Raw genomic sequence first — 13,010 nt, 5'->3', positions numbered from 1 at the left:
AGTTGTCCTGCACGTACAGCGTGGGGTGGGAGGCAGGAGGTGCGGTGTCTGACTTGTGCTCTGTTTCTCAGTCCTGAGAATGAGTCCTGACCTCGGTGGGATCCTCTTCTCTGGTAATTTGAAGATGTGAAGGTATCTACTTTCTCGGGCATCCCCTGAAGTCATCCTCAGGAGTGTCATTCCCATCCCAGCTATCTGAGGGCAGGGGTATGCAGACATGGGGATGGAGTAGGAAGGGCATGGGATGGGAGGTAGTGCTGAAGTGTGGCCCTTAACCGGCAGCTTTTCTGTTCTGGCAATGTTTCTGGTAAAAACAACAAACTAAAAGAGGTGGGGGGGAATTTTTCTGTGCCTTTCCCACAGCAGGCAGTGATCCCCGCCAAGCACCAGCAGAGCCCTGCCCAGTATAACCAGGCACAACCCCCAGCGCAGGTGCAGGGCCATGTAGAGCAGCCCGGTTCTGAGGCTGGCGGCGCCTTGGCTTTCCTCCTCCCTCTCAAAAGCCTCAGGTCCAGCACGTGAACATTGCGGGCCCAATGCTTCCCCATTAGTCACTGGCGATGTTCTTGCTAGTCGTGATGGGAGCAGGTCAGGCCCCCAGTTGCATCAGTGTCTCCTTAATGAGCAGGAACTCCAGCAGTTTCATCAGCTGTCGCTGCTTCCATGAGCGAAGCTCAGCTTGCGCATGGCTCCATTTTTTCTCATTATTTCTGTGGGCTGCACTCCCCAATCACTGTAAAACTCTGCAGAAAATATTTTTAAGGTGACAAATTGACCACCAGCAAAGCACTAAATCCAATAACTTTTGCTTTCTAAGTGAGGCTGTACAAGAGCTGCAAAGCCCAGCTGCTGTTGTGCAGAAACATGTTGCATCTGACTTTTCCCTGAGCATTAAAGGACTGAATTATGTGTCTGTCAGCTGAGAGCTGTTTACCTGGCGACAAATCATAATTGCTCTTGTTAAATCTAAAGTACACCGACACATTTTCATACTATTTCCCACACATTGCACAGAATTTCTCTAGTAGGCCAAGCAAACAGTTACCAAGCCTGGATTACAACCCAGAGCCCCAGACTGCATTGCTTGTGAATACGCAGAAAACCTCCTGTTGAAGGTGCCTTGATATGCTCCTGCTAGCGGTGCTTCATTTAGCTAGAGATTTAATTGTTCAGGCTGTAAATGGGATACTCCTTTTGTGTCTTGTTTTCTTGTTTCTGTATCACTCTAATCTGCCTTTGCACTCGTACAGATTTTTCTTTGCTTAGAACAGCTTTCATTGAAATGCTGATAAAATGTGCCCTTTCTGAGGCAAACCCAGGATGCTTTCAAGGTAAAAAAAAAAAAAAAAAAAAGAAAGATAGATTAATTCTGCCAATTAAAGTCTAATTATTCTCCGGTCATTCAAGAATAAACTTCTGTTCTCCCTGTCTGATTTCCAGGCTGTAATCTCACTGGGACAGGTATTGCCTTGACATTTGCATCTCTTGAGGTTTATAGGTGGCAGGAAAAGACGGATTCCTGAGGAACTCAGTGTCAAGTTGTGCATGCAAATAACTCTTGCCATCTCCGTGCCCTTCAAAAACCCTCCTCCGATCGTATCGCTAGCAGTCAGACTCTTGAGCCTTGCTGCAGAAAACTGGATGCAGGGTATGGGGGAGACGAGGTCATTTTATAGCTTAGGATCTTCTGAGGGCTGGAGCTCTTCAGGAGTTGGGTCGGTGGCTCAGTTCCTGGCCCTGTATGTTCTCTTTTTCTGCTGCTGACTGTGGTTTCTTGGCCCCTTGCTAATACAGGTGAGCTGGAGTGAGCTGGACGGCAGAAGGAACGTAGTCCCCAAAGGTCCCACAATAATCCTGATGTGCCTCTCCGTGTTGCAGCCCTTTCTCTGTTGATCCCTCTGCTGGGACTCTTGGGATTGGCGATGCCATGCAAGTAACGGTGGACTTCCACCCAGAGAAGACTGGTGATTATTCCAGGCCCCTGACAGTTCACTATGACACAGGTAAGGTCTGGGCACTGCATGGTGCCCAGTCTCTGCGTCCTTCAAAACAGAGACCTTTCAAAGCAGAAAAATGTTAAGCTTGCTTTGCAGACTACTTCTAAAACCTTTTCTTTCAAAACCTCTGTATGTTTCGGTGCTTAAGTGAGCAGGTAAGGGGCAAAGGCTGCGTGTGCCCTCGTTCTGTGTGGCTGTGTGCCGGTCTCTCCCTGGGGGATGCTGGTGTTGGCTGGGTGCTCTCCACCCAGCACCCCCCATGACTGCCATCTGCCATCATTCCCTGTTGTCCCGGTCACCTTAATTGCCTCTCCAGGTGTATCTCCCCTGTCCCGGCTTTGCCTCAAAGAAAAGTGACAAATAGTTGGTGTTTAGGGGGCTTTTAAAGTGCATCCCCTCAAGCAGGAATGAGGTTTTTTGGAATCGGGTTTTGCTGGGAGTTGCTGAGTCGGAGGCGGGAGGAACCTTGATTCTCCGTTACGGTGTGCATATGCACGTGTGAAGCTTCATTCCTTGGCGGTGCTATGTTTGAAGCGCGACGTGGGAATGCGTGCCTCTGTCAGACTCGCTCCAATGCCGCTGTCTCTTACACATCTGTCCCCTGCACTGCTTCTACGTTGTTTTGCCGCAGAGCCTTGTTCTTTCTTTTTGCCTTCTCCCACAGCTCACGACATCAGGACTAATGCAGCCAGGACTTGAGGGCTCTTGGGATTTGGCAGGAAGAGCTCGCTGCCTCCCGAGATAGGTGTAACATTTATATTAGGCTAGGAGAAGCTGAGGTCAGGCCACAGAAACACCATCAGCTTTACGCTTCACTGAAGAGTAAGCGGGGAATATCTTTAGGAAAAGGCGCCATGTTAGAATGCTTCTGTCGGCCTTGGCTCAGCAGGGGTATGTTGTGGTGCCGAACGAGGCGCTTCCTCAGTTGCGTGAAGGCACTTGGCGTGTGTTTCCTCTCGCCTGAGAGGGAGGTTTGGTTTGTCCCTGTTCCTCAGCGTTGGTCCTTGGAAGTGTGGTGTCCTAACCGAGGGGATACTGTGTGCTGCTTTAGCCCGGCAAAGAGCATTTTAGTTGTCTTGGGTTTGTGGAAGTTACAAATGCTCCTGTATCTTCCAAACACTTATGTAGCCTCACGACTTATTTCAGCTTTGTCTAATGTTTTCCAGTTATTGACATATTCACGGAGAATGGTTGATGCTCACTCAGAGGAGCTTATTGTTTTGGGTAACAGTTTCTAGGACGGGTGACTGAAATATCAGCTAGGGAAGCACAAAAACGTGCCTTATTTGTATGCCTATACAGAATCTATAGGATAAAATTCAGAGGGCTAGAATTTCTCTGGGGCAGATGAGCAGTGACAGTGGAGATTAGGGCCGTAGGGTTTATACTTTGTGACGGAACAGAGTGAGCGAATAATTAGGGCCAGGATCTTCGTGGCTTGCTTTGAAAAACCTGAGAGTCTTGTTCTTACTGAAACAGCTGGTTCCCCCATAGTCAATCTTTGCAAAAGTGATTTGTGTGGGTAGGCCACGGGGATAAACTCTCTGCTGGCTCTGAGATGGGTGTTTTCCCAGGAACACGTGCAGCTCCCTGGGAGATGAACCCAGGATTTCATTCCTGCCTGCCAGTACAATGTTGCAGTTATTTTGAAATAAACTACGCATTGCGAAGGAGAGCAAGGGGATAATGAAGGGATTATCTCTCTAGCTTTGAAGCGTACAGGTAAGTGAAAGGCTGCTGAGATGAATTGCTAAAGTGAAGCAGAAACGTGTAATCAATCAGTCTTTCGAGGTGTGGTGCAGAGCTTATTGCAGGAGTAGTGCAGAGCACCAGACAGCGTTCCCTGACCTCGCGTGGCGAGCCCTGGCTAATGTGTCCGGCACCACGGCAGGCTCCCTGTGACGCGCGTACAGAAAGCAGCCGGGTTGCTCTTTCAGAGCCACCAACAGAGTGTTTATTAAGAAGCAGAAGTGCTAAGAGCAAAACAGCAGTTTAAGGTGTTGGGAGGCGTTTCCCTCGCTTGGCTGTGTATCAGTACTGACTTGCTCGCAGGCAGCAGTCGTTCTCAATGGATCACACCCTTCTTAGGGTGACTTACGCAGGATCAGGTGAACATTGCTTAAATTTCTGCTGAAGCTGGGTCAGATCTGTCCCTAGCATTGCTTAAGCAAGCATGGAGCTCTTCCATGTGAACAAGTCACAATTTTTCCCTTAGCGTATGATTTGGTTGATTTAAATTGTGTGTCTTTTGGGCTGGTTAGGAGCACAGGTACTGTCCCCTGGATAGACTGTGTGTGTGGTGGCGGTTCTGTTGCTCCAAATTTATGGATGAGTGTGGAGAAAATGTTTGCTGCTATGAGCGTAATGATTTACAATGAAAACTTGTCCTTCAGTGCTTTACATGCCTAAACTCCTCCTTTTCGCCTGTGTACATGTGTCTGGGTGTGAAAAATCCCAGCTCGTACTGAAATGAGGGTGACTTGGGATGTTCTGGGCTCCAGCATATCCCTGTCCAGCACCTTAACATCAGATTATGGTACTTGAAAGGGTTTCTGAAACCTGCGTGCGAAGCACTCGTACAGCTTTGGAAAAGGTTTCAATACCACTGAAAGTCCTGTCAGTCACTTGGCCTTTCCCAGATGACATTCAGCCCACCCTGTGTGGACCGTGTGGATGTGGGAAAATAAGTTTATGGAGGTAAGTCCTAGTCTCAACCAATCCAGTATTCATGAAGTTTTGATATTCTTTCAGCTGTCAAGTCCTGCTCAAGTGAGATGATGCCCAAGCTGCTTGCCCTGAGTGCTGCTGATTGTACACCAAACCCAGCTTGCTGCAGTAACATTTATTGCAACCTGGCAGCGTAGCACCAGCTTGGTGTGGGAAGGTGAGCTTTGCTCAGGGACACGTGGCTGAGGAGATGCATGACGGGTTCCCAGAGGTGTGCCAGAGGTGCAAAGCAAATCCACCAGTCCAATGCCATCCAAAACAATAACGTCTACGGCAGGTGCTCCATGCAGGTGAAGAAGGCTGCCAGAGACAGGAGGTGCCGGCGAGATGCTTGGAGTTGTGGAAGGAGAATTGCTTCTCTACTCAGAGCTCCCTAAATGCTGACTCACATTAGGCTCCTGTCTCCAACGAGTACTAGTATAGTATGATGGGTGGTCTTCAAGGTGTAGGACCAGATCCTGTGCCTGTATGTGGGTGCCTCCAGTGCCCACTGGCCCTTGTGGCAAGGCGCTACAACACGCTTCTAGCCCAGGGGATCTGTGGTGCGGTATTGAAATTCCTCTGTGCAGTTTTTCCCCATCGGTTGCTGCATCCCTTGGCATCTCTTTGTCAGCACAGAAAACTTCAGTAATTAGCAAAGCACCACTGAGCTTGTGCGTGGCCGACGGACGCTATGTATTGAGATGCTTTTATTGCTGTCAGTAATAAAAGTAGTGATGCGGATGGCTCTCTTTCAGTAGCTCTGTGAGTCTAATGCAGAAGCAAAAGCCTGGGGCAGGATCTCACCCTCTTTGAGGGGGGAGATCAGAACCCATACCCATAGGAGTATTTTAGGAGACAGCACACCCAAGAGGAGGCAGCCCTCAAGCAGAACTGCCTATTCCATTACTCTTCTGTCTCCCCTTGGTTCAGAGCCCCAAAAAGCGGTTTCCCCAGAAGAGAGGTAACGTGTGTGGCTCAGGAGTAGTTCTCGGTGGTTTTGGTCCTGCTGGAAGCCTCCAGCCTTGTGCTAAAAGCCTGCTGAGGAACCGTCTAGGTGTTTGGCAGATGAATACCCTGTTTTCCCTCAACTTCCCACACAGCTTGCAGGAGGGCTGACAGCTGCTGAGCAGGAGCTGTGCTAAAGCAAATCTTGGCTTGTTTGCTGTGGATGGCAGACCCAGGCTCAGAGCATCCTTTGTGGTTCTGCACGCCCAGGGCACAGATGGGGGAGTTCAGCCTCGGCTCCTCAATTGCTTACTTCAAGGGCAGGTAGAAAGTGCGAGCAGGGTCTGATTCTGGCTCCGTGGTTGTTAATCAGAGTGAGTTTTCCTGCGCTGGCTCAGTTCCTGTCCCCGTAGGAAGTGGGTGAAGTCATGTCTCCCCTCCTGAGCCCTGGGCAGCAAAACTTGCTCTGTGCCAGATTCAGGTTATTCCTATATGGCAGGAGAGAGCAGCTAAACAGACTTCTTCAGTGCAGCACGCTGGGAGCTGGAGACAATGTGGAGCAGAGCTTGCCTTGCCCTGGGTCAGGGAGGGGTCTGGCTGCCTTGTTCCCCCGCCGCTGAGCTTTGCTGCCTGGCCCTGGAAGCAGGGGGTCCCCAGCACCGTTTCCTCCCCATTGCTGCTTGCTAGGCGTGGGGCAAATGCCAGCAGCCTCGTAGAATCATAGAATGATGGAGGTTGGAAAAGACCTTGAAGATGACCAAGTCCAACTTAACCCCGGATTGCCAAGCCCACCACTAAACTGTGTCCCGAAGCACCACATCTGTGTGTTTGTCAAACGCGTCAGGGGTGGTGATTCCAGCCTGCAGCGTGGAGAAGCAAGCCCTGCCGGAGCCGTCTCCTCCCTGGCAGGCTCCCGCCAGCCCCCCAGTCCCGAAGGCTGGCCAGCAGCTGCTGCTTAGGCTGCCCGCACGCGGGGGGCTGCTGCAGGGGGGTTTGGTACTGAGCACCGGAGAGCTACTGGGATGTGTGGTTTGGGTTGGTCAGTAAGCGTGATGAGCTGGCCTCAGATCTTCCCCTTCCTCTAAGCCAGCACCAACACTTGCACGATAGACAAGATCTCCTTAGGGCAACGTAAGCATAAAAAATAATAACAAAATAATTTCTTGGGTAGATCTGGAAGAACTGGCTGGGGATCACTGTATTTAGTGCGGCAGCAATGCTCAGGGTGGCAGGGGATGTCAGAAGAGGATCTGGGTCTTCTGCCCTACACAGGACGGCCTGAGCCACTGCCCTGAGATGCCTCTGCCCTTCTCAGTCTAACCACAGGCAGCTTCTCTGTGCTGCAGCAGCCTCTGGAGCTGTGAGTGATAACCGCCAGCTTGAGAAAGCACCGAGGTTTCATCACAAATGGGGGAAGATGAGGCATGAGATCACAGGAAAAATCAAGGCATATGAAACACGATTAATTAGGGAGCTGATGTGGAGCTCTTCAGTCACCTGTGGCACGACAGAGAGTTTGGTGTGGTGTGTTAGAGCCATTTGGGTTTGGTGAAGATGACGGTAACTACAGAACCGGGTGTGCTCGGCTGGCAGCAGGGCAAGCACAGCCTGTGCATCTCGGCCGCGGTGGGAAACTGTGGTAGGGGCTGCATCGCGTTGCAAATGGGCCGAGGGGAATTGTCAGGGGCGTTGCTGACTGCTCAGCTCCTGCACAGATCAGCATGGGGTTCCCAGCCGGGAATGTCGGTGTGTTGGGGTGCTGAATCCCTTTCTTCAGCTGAAATTGATGCTGGGCTTAGCTGGATCAGCTTACGTTGGTAAATGAGGCCACCTCTGCAAGGGCTTGGCGGTGTGTTAGTGGCCACTGTACACACGCAGGAAGCTCATTAAATCCCAGCCCTACGTGTTTATTGATGTTTGAGGCTGAACACCTGTGGGCATCTCAGCTACTCGCAAGAGTAAAACATTACCTTGCTGTGATATTAGTCTGTGGTTTTGTGTAGACTTTGGAGAAGACAACCACCTCTGCATGCCTCTCTTCTCTTTCCTTTAAGAACCCCCTTTCTACCGAAGGTCCTGTCATCTTGCCAGGCTGGCACTGCCATCAGTAGCTTCCAGGAACTTGTTTGAAAACAAAATGAAAATCCTATTGGCTTAGCCTCTAGATCAAGCCTTTGTCTTTTCTCTCTGCAAACCCACGGATGGATGTGGATAGGCAGCAGGGTTTAGCTGAAGTTCAGCCCTTGCTGTGTTGCGTTTCACGTTCCTGAGATCACTCAGATTGCTGAGCCCTTGCGGTTTGTACTGACTCCAGCCAGAGCAGAGGAGGCTCAGGACTTGCCAAAAGTCTCAGTTTTGGCTGTTTTGTTCATCCCCAGAAGCAGACTTCCATGTGACGCCGCCTATCCCATTCTTAGCCTGTGAAGGATATCTGGAGAATGTAGTTTTCATCTCTTTGCAGGGCATCCTGGACTGCAGCTTGTCTCTTCTATCATCAGTGGAAATCACTAGTATGTTCTTAGGTGCCATGAACCCTGGATGCGTTTTGGGGCAGAACTGACCATTCATTAGTCTCCTTTCCTGGTGGATCAATCAACGTCTGCTGAGAAGCAGAAGAGTAGCTTGAAGGGTGATTGATATATGAAGTGGCGTATTAAGCATGTCTTTGCCAGGCAATCAGAATGAAGGTTCCTGCCCTGTTTTTCCCCATGGGCCAAAAGCAGTGTTTCAGTGATCAGCAACCCCAGCGTATCATGGCTGTAGTACCAATAATGATTATATATAGCCCACGGCATCCTGGATATGCGGCAGCGCTGTCTTGTGTTATCCAACAGTTTCATTGTCCTTTCAGTCCATTCTGCGAGGCTCCGTCACACTGGGCAGCACAAAGGCTCTGTGCTGGCTCCCAGATATTCCTGCGCTGGAGTATTTCATCCTGTAAGAAAGCCAACAGCCCTTCCTAAGCACAGTGCGGAGGAGGTAATGGGGAATCCTTTGGGTGCTCCATTACAGGAGGATGCACAACAAGGAGCCTGGTGGAAAGCAAGGTGACTCCTAAGTGCAGGAGAGCCGTCTGAAGAGCCTGCGACCTGTCCCGTAGACGCTGTGGCTGGTCATTGCTCTCCATCTGCCTTTTCCTGCCCATCTGTTGTCTCACGGTGGCTTGCAGTGCTCTGGGGTAGCAGATCCTTTCCTTGCGATGGGCTGCATGGGCTCAGAGGGGGCGTTGCTGGGGGCTTTAGCTGTTGACAGCATCAGCTGTGGCAGCAGTGATGATTAGGGTGCCCTGAGCTTTGTTGTAGCCTGGGCAATGGTCCTGTAGAAACCCCTGTGCTGGCAGCAGTTATTTAATGGTGAGGTTTATAAACAAGCTGCTCCTAGGGCTGGAGTAACTAGCACGATGGTTTTAATGATGTCTGAAGGTAGCTCATGAGCACTGCCTCAGAGAAGCACTTAAAAATGACTGTCGCTGCCCTGTGTTTTGCTCTAGTGCTGGAAATACGAGCGTGGGGACTGACAGGTGGCCTTTGTCAGAGACCCAGCACACTTTGTAGGTGATGCCATTAGCTTCCTGACAGCAAAACAGCTCAGAGCAGCGCTCCTGGCTCTGACCGAGGTAGCTCTGTGGGAGGTGCAGCCAAAAGCATATGGTGGGGAGGGCTGGATCCCGCCGCAGGGGACTCCTCTTGCTTTCCAGAGATCGTTAGCCTGGTGAAGTGACTCCCTTCTCCGGTGGTGAAGTGGTACCAGCAGACCTTTGCATGCTGTTTGAAAAACCAGAATATGCTGGTGATGGTGAGGCAGTTGGGTATCGTGATAGTAGCAGGAGCAAAAGAACTGCTCAAAGGGTCGATGTGGAGGTACAATGACACTTCTGAGTGAAGAGCTCGGCTTTCGTTGCTTGCTTGTATTTTCAGTGAAAAAGCAGCAGGACCTGTCTCTTTTAGAAGAGGTGAGAGCCAGGCATAGTTTTCTGACAAACTGGGCAAATTAACTTAAACTTGCTTTCCCTGTTACCCAAATATTCTGAACCTGACTGTCATGCACTCCTAAAAAGGTTTAAAATCCAAATTCAGCGAGGAGGGAGTTACAGGGATAGAGGGAGAATATTACGGTGAGGACGAAAGGCAGCAGAGTGCTGTTTTGTTTCTCTTCAGTCTAATCCATCTGGCTACCAGCTTCCTAATATTTAGAGCAGTAATCGATGGAGGAAGGTACTGGCTGTTGAATGCTGGGAACGCATTCTTCATAAAACCTGAAATTTGTTTTGAAATCTTGTTCAAGGGTTTGCTTAATATTCGGAAAGATATTTTAGCTCTTCTGTAAATTCCCTCTCCTCCTGCACAACAGGCCCCCCAGAGGATGACCCAGTGCTGGGTTTCTTACTTTCAGATAGTTAAAAGTTACCATGATGTGCTAAGATACCGGTGGCCATAGCCATGCAGATGGATGCTGGAATAAAACACGGTGGTGTTCCCGCTGTCTCAGAGAGCATCGCTCAGGAGTGCACAGCGCAAAGCACCTGCTCTACTGCTGTGTAAGAAGCCTCTCTTTTGATTTTAAGTTCAGGTGTTGCTTTGTTCAGGTTGCAGAGTGAGCTGTGTCCTGCTGTCTCTGGGAAATACGTCAAAAGCGTGTAAGAATGAGAGAGCTGACAGCCTGTAATAAGATCATCGTGTTGTGTAAGTAACGATAGGGCAGGTACGTCTGGATTCAGTAAATGTGCTTTCATGGCAGCAAAGCATCCCAAAGCACAGACCCACGGACATTACCCCATCAGGTGAAATACCTAGGGCTACATTGCTGGTACAGTACAGAGATTGTTTTGTTGTTGTTTTTTTCTTTTCCTCCAGACTTATATATTAAACCATCAAGAGTCTTAAATAAATGTCACATCTGATTTGGCACCCAGGCCATGAAGCCTGCAGCTGCCCTGGGCCAACCCTGACAGCTCTGCTCTGTGTCAGTTTATCTGCCTGGCAGAAAGACCTGCTGCTCCCTCCTGACTCGCTGGCGTCTGCACGCTCTCGTCTGTACCGGGAGGTTTGTGGGTTTACACAGTCAGCACGATGCCAGATCCTTCTCTCTGTGGTAGAAGGTGCTCCGGCAAAGCCCTCCAGCCTTCAGAAGCATCCTCGGTGCCTGCAGCCGGGAGTGTAAGTGCTCTCCAGGAGAGCAGCGGTAGGGGATGCTTAGCAAAGCGTGTAGAAGCAGGCAGTGCATATGCTTTCTCCCTCGTGGGCCTTGGAGGCAGCATTTTTCTGTGCTGGAGGCTTTATTCACGTCTTTGTTTAATCGCTTCTGATGGTTTTACCTTCCAAGCCTTTGTCCAGTTGCTTTGTGGATTTATAGCGATGAGCGCCTGTAGGCACCTATGGCAGTACGTTCCAAAGGAAGGAATATTCCTTGGAAAAGTACTAGTACTACTTTTCTCTAATTTTGACTAATACCATTTCAGGCCCTCGGGTTCCTGTTTTACAACAAATTGTGACAACTTTTTCCTCGTTCACTTTTTCCCAGGCCATTCATACTTCTACAAACCTACCTATCTCCTGTGTGGTTTCTAGGTTGAGGAATCCTGTTCAGTCTTCGTATAGAAGCTGCTCTGTACTTCGGAGAAGGGCAGAAAGAACGATTAAATTTCAAAGGCTTCAGGTTGGTTTTTAAGATCAGAACTATACCCATTATTTCAAGACCCACCTGGCCATGGGTTTAGACAGGGAGATCATGATAGTTTTCGTGGAGTTCATTTTGCAGTACTTTGTTGTCTCGTAGAGCATTTTTCATGTCATGTTTCCATGAACCCGAGTTGTACATGCTCAAAGCACTGTGCATGTCTCCCATTTCTTGGGTCCTGCTTCCTCTGCTTGCCAACGTACGCCGAGGATTCAGCGGAGGGGGGAGGCAGTGCTTATAAAGCACACCTGCCTCTGTAATGCTTCTGAACCTCAGTTATTTTTCTACGCTAAGTTGTCCGTTCCAGAAAGCAGGCTGTCCAGTCATTGGAGACGTCGCTGTTTCTCTCGCAACATAACTCATCTCTGGCCACGAATCCCTCCCACTCCTCCTGGGCTCCCTTAAGAGCAGAGAAGTTGAGGTTATACAGGCACGAAGGCTGAACTCTCCATGTGTGGAGGTGAGGGAATGGCTGCAGAGATCTGTTTGAAGGGTGATTCATTCCCAACCTCCCTCCAAGAGAGGGGCTCTCTTTCTCCTGGCACGGCTGTGATTCGCCGCATTGTGTCTGCCTTAGGGTTTAAGGAGTCCGTGTAGGACACCGCCAGCTCTCCCCCGTGCTGTTGCGTGGCCGCCTTGGAAAGGCAGGTCCATCCCCTGGCTGCCTTGCTGTAACCCGTGCAGCGAGGAGAAGGCTCTGCCTCGGCAGGGGGATGCTCTCCAGGGATGGCCGGGTCGCTGCCCTTCTCAGCTGGGGCTGGCTCTGAGGCTTTAAACACGCTCCACAGAAGTGCCATTTCGACGGAGAATGTCTCGTGTTTGTGGTTTGCTTCTCACCTGGAAACCCTCACCTGCAACAGGCAGAGTAGGCTCGGTGCTCAAGTTTGAGATGGTTGACTCCCAGGAGTTGCTTGGTTGGGAAGAATGAAGGTTTGGAAGCTCTGGCAGTGAGGGACGCTTTGGTGGGGGTCTCTTCTGGAGGGTGAAGTGCTGGCGGGTGCTCCAGCAAGACTCCAGGCGTTAATCGGCTGCTGTGTGCAGCCAGGGGCTCTCTCCTCTTCGGTCTGAGGTGGAAAGCAAAGGCGTGCTCGCTCGGGTTGTGGGACAGCTTGGGAATACTTGGTGCAGACTTGCACGCTCAGGCACAGGCACCGACAGGCTCCAGGCAGAAGAAATGGGCTTGCAGGGCTGTGATGGGCAGGTTGGCGTGGGCCGTGCCCCACCAGTCTCGTTCCGACCTGTCTGCACAGACACACAGCAAGTGAGGGTGCTGCTGCTCCAACACAGTGAAGTTCTCATCTGCGTCCCATCCTGCCGTGGGCTGTCACTTTGCTTGCCTCCCTCTTCTGCCTGCATGCCCCAGGCACCTTGGCTTGTTGGCAACAAGGGATCAGGAGAGACACAACCCCGGTGGCGTGCTTGCAGGAGACTCTGGGCGAGCCGTGACCGAGGTGGGACTCCTGAGAGTCACCTGAACGACTCAGATGCAGAATTCCCTGGGACCCGAGTGGGATGGCAACCCAAAGGCCACCTGGGCACATCTGAAAAAGTCCCCCTGTAGACAGGGTCACCTTGGGGATAAATCTTCACAAGCCCACCCAGAAATAAGGTGCTTAAGGTGGTGTCCAGGACATCCTCGTGCTGTACACATGCAGCTATCAGGCTGTGATAAAGGTATTGATC

The 13,010-nt window shown here is 50.6% G+C and overlaps 1 pseudogene; it reads left to right on the top strand.

Annotated features, from left to right (window-relative positions):
* Positions 1 to 13,010, top strand: part of LOC129785699 (hydrocephalus-inducing protein homolog) — a 67,163-nt pseudogene that overhangs the window by 19,251 nt on the left and 34,902 nt on the right.

Source organism: Falco peregrinus, chromosome 14 (genome assembly GCF_023634155.1).
Source record: "Falco peregrinus isolate bFalPer1 chromosome 14, bFalPer1.pri, whole genome shotgun sequence".
NCBI lineage: Eukaryota > Metazoa > Chordata > Aves > Falconiformes > Falconidae > Falco > Falco peregrinus.
Note: the sequence above shows the minus strand (reverse complement) of the source record. Positions and strands in the feature narration are given on the sequence as shown.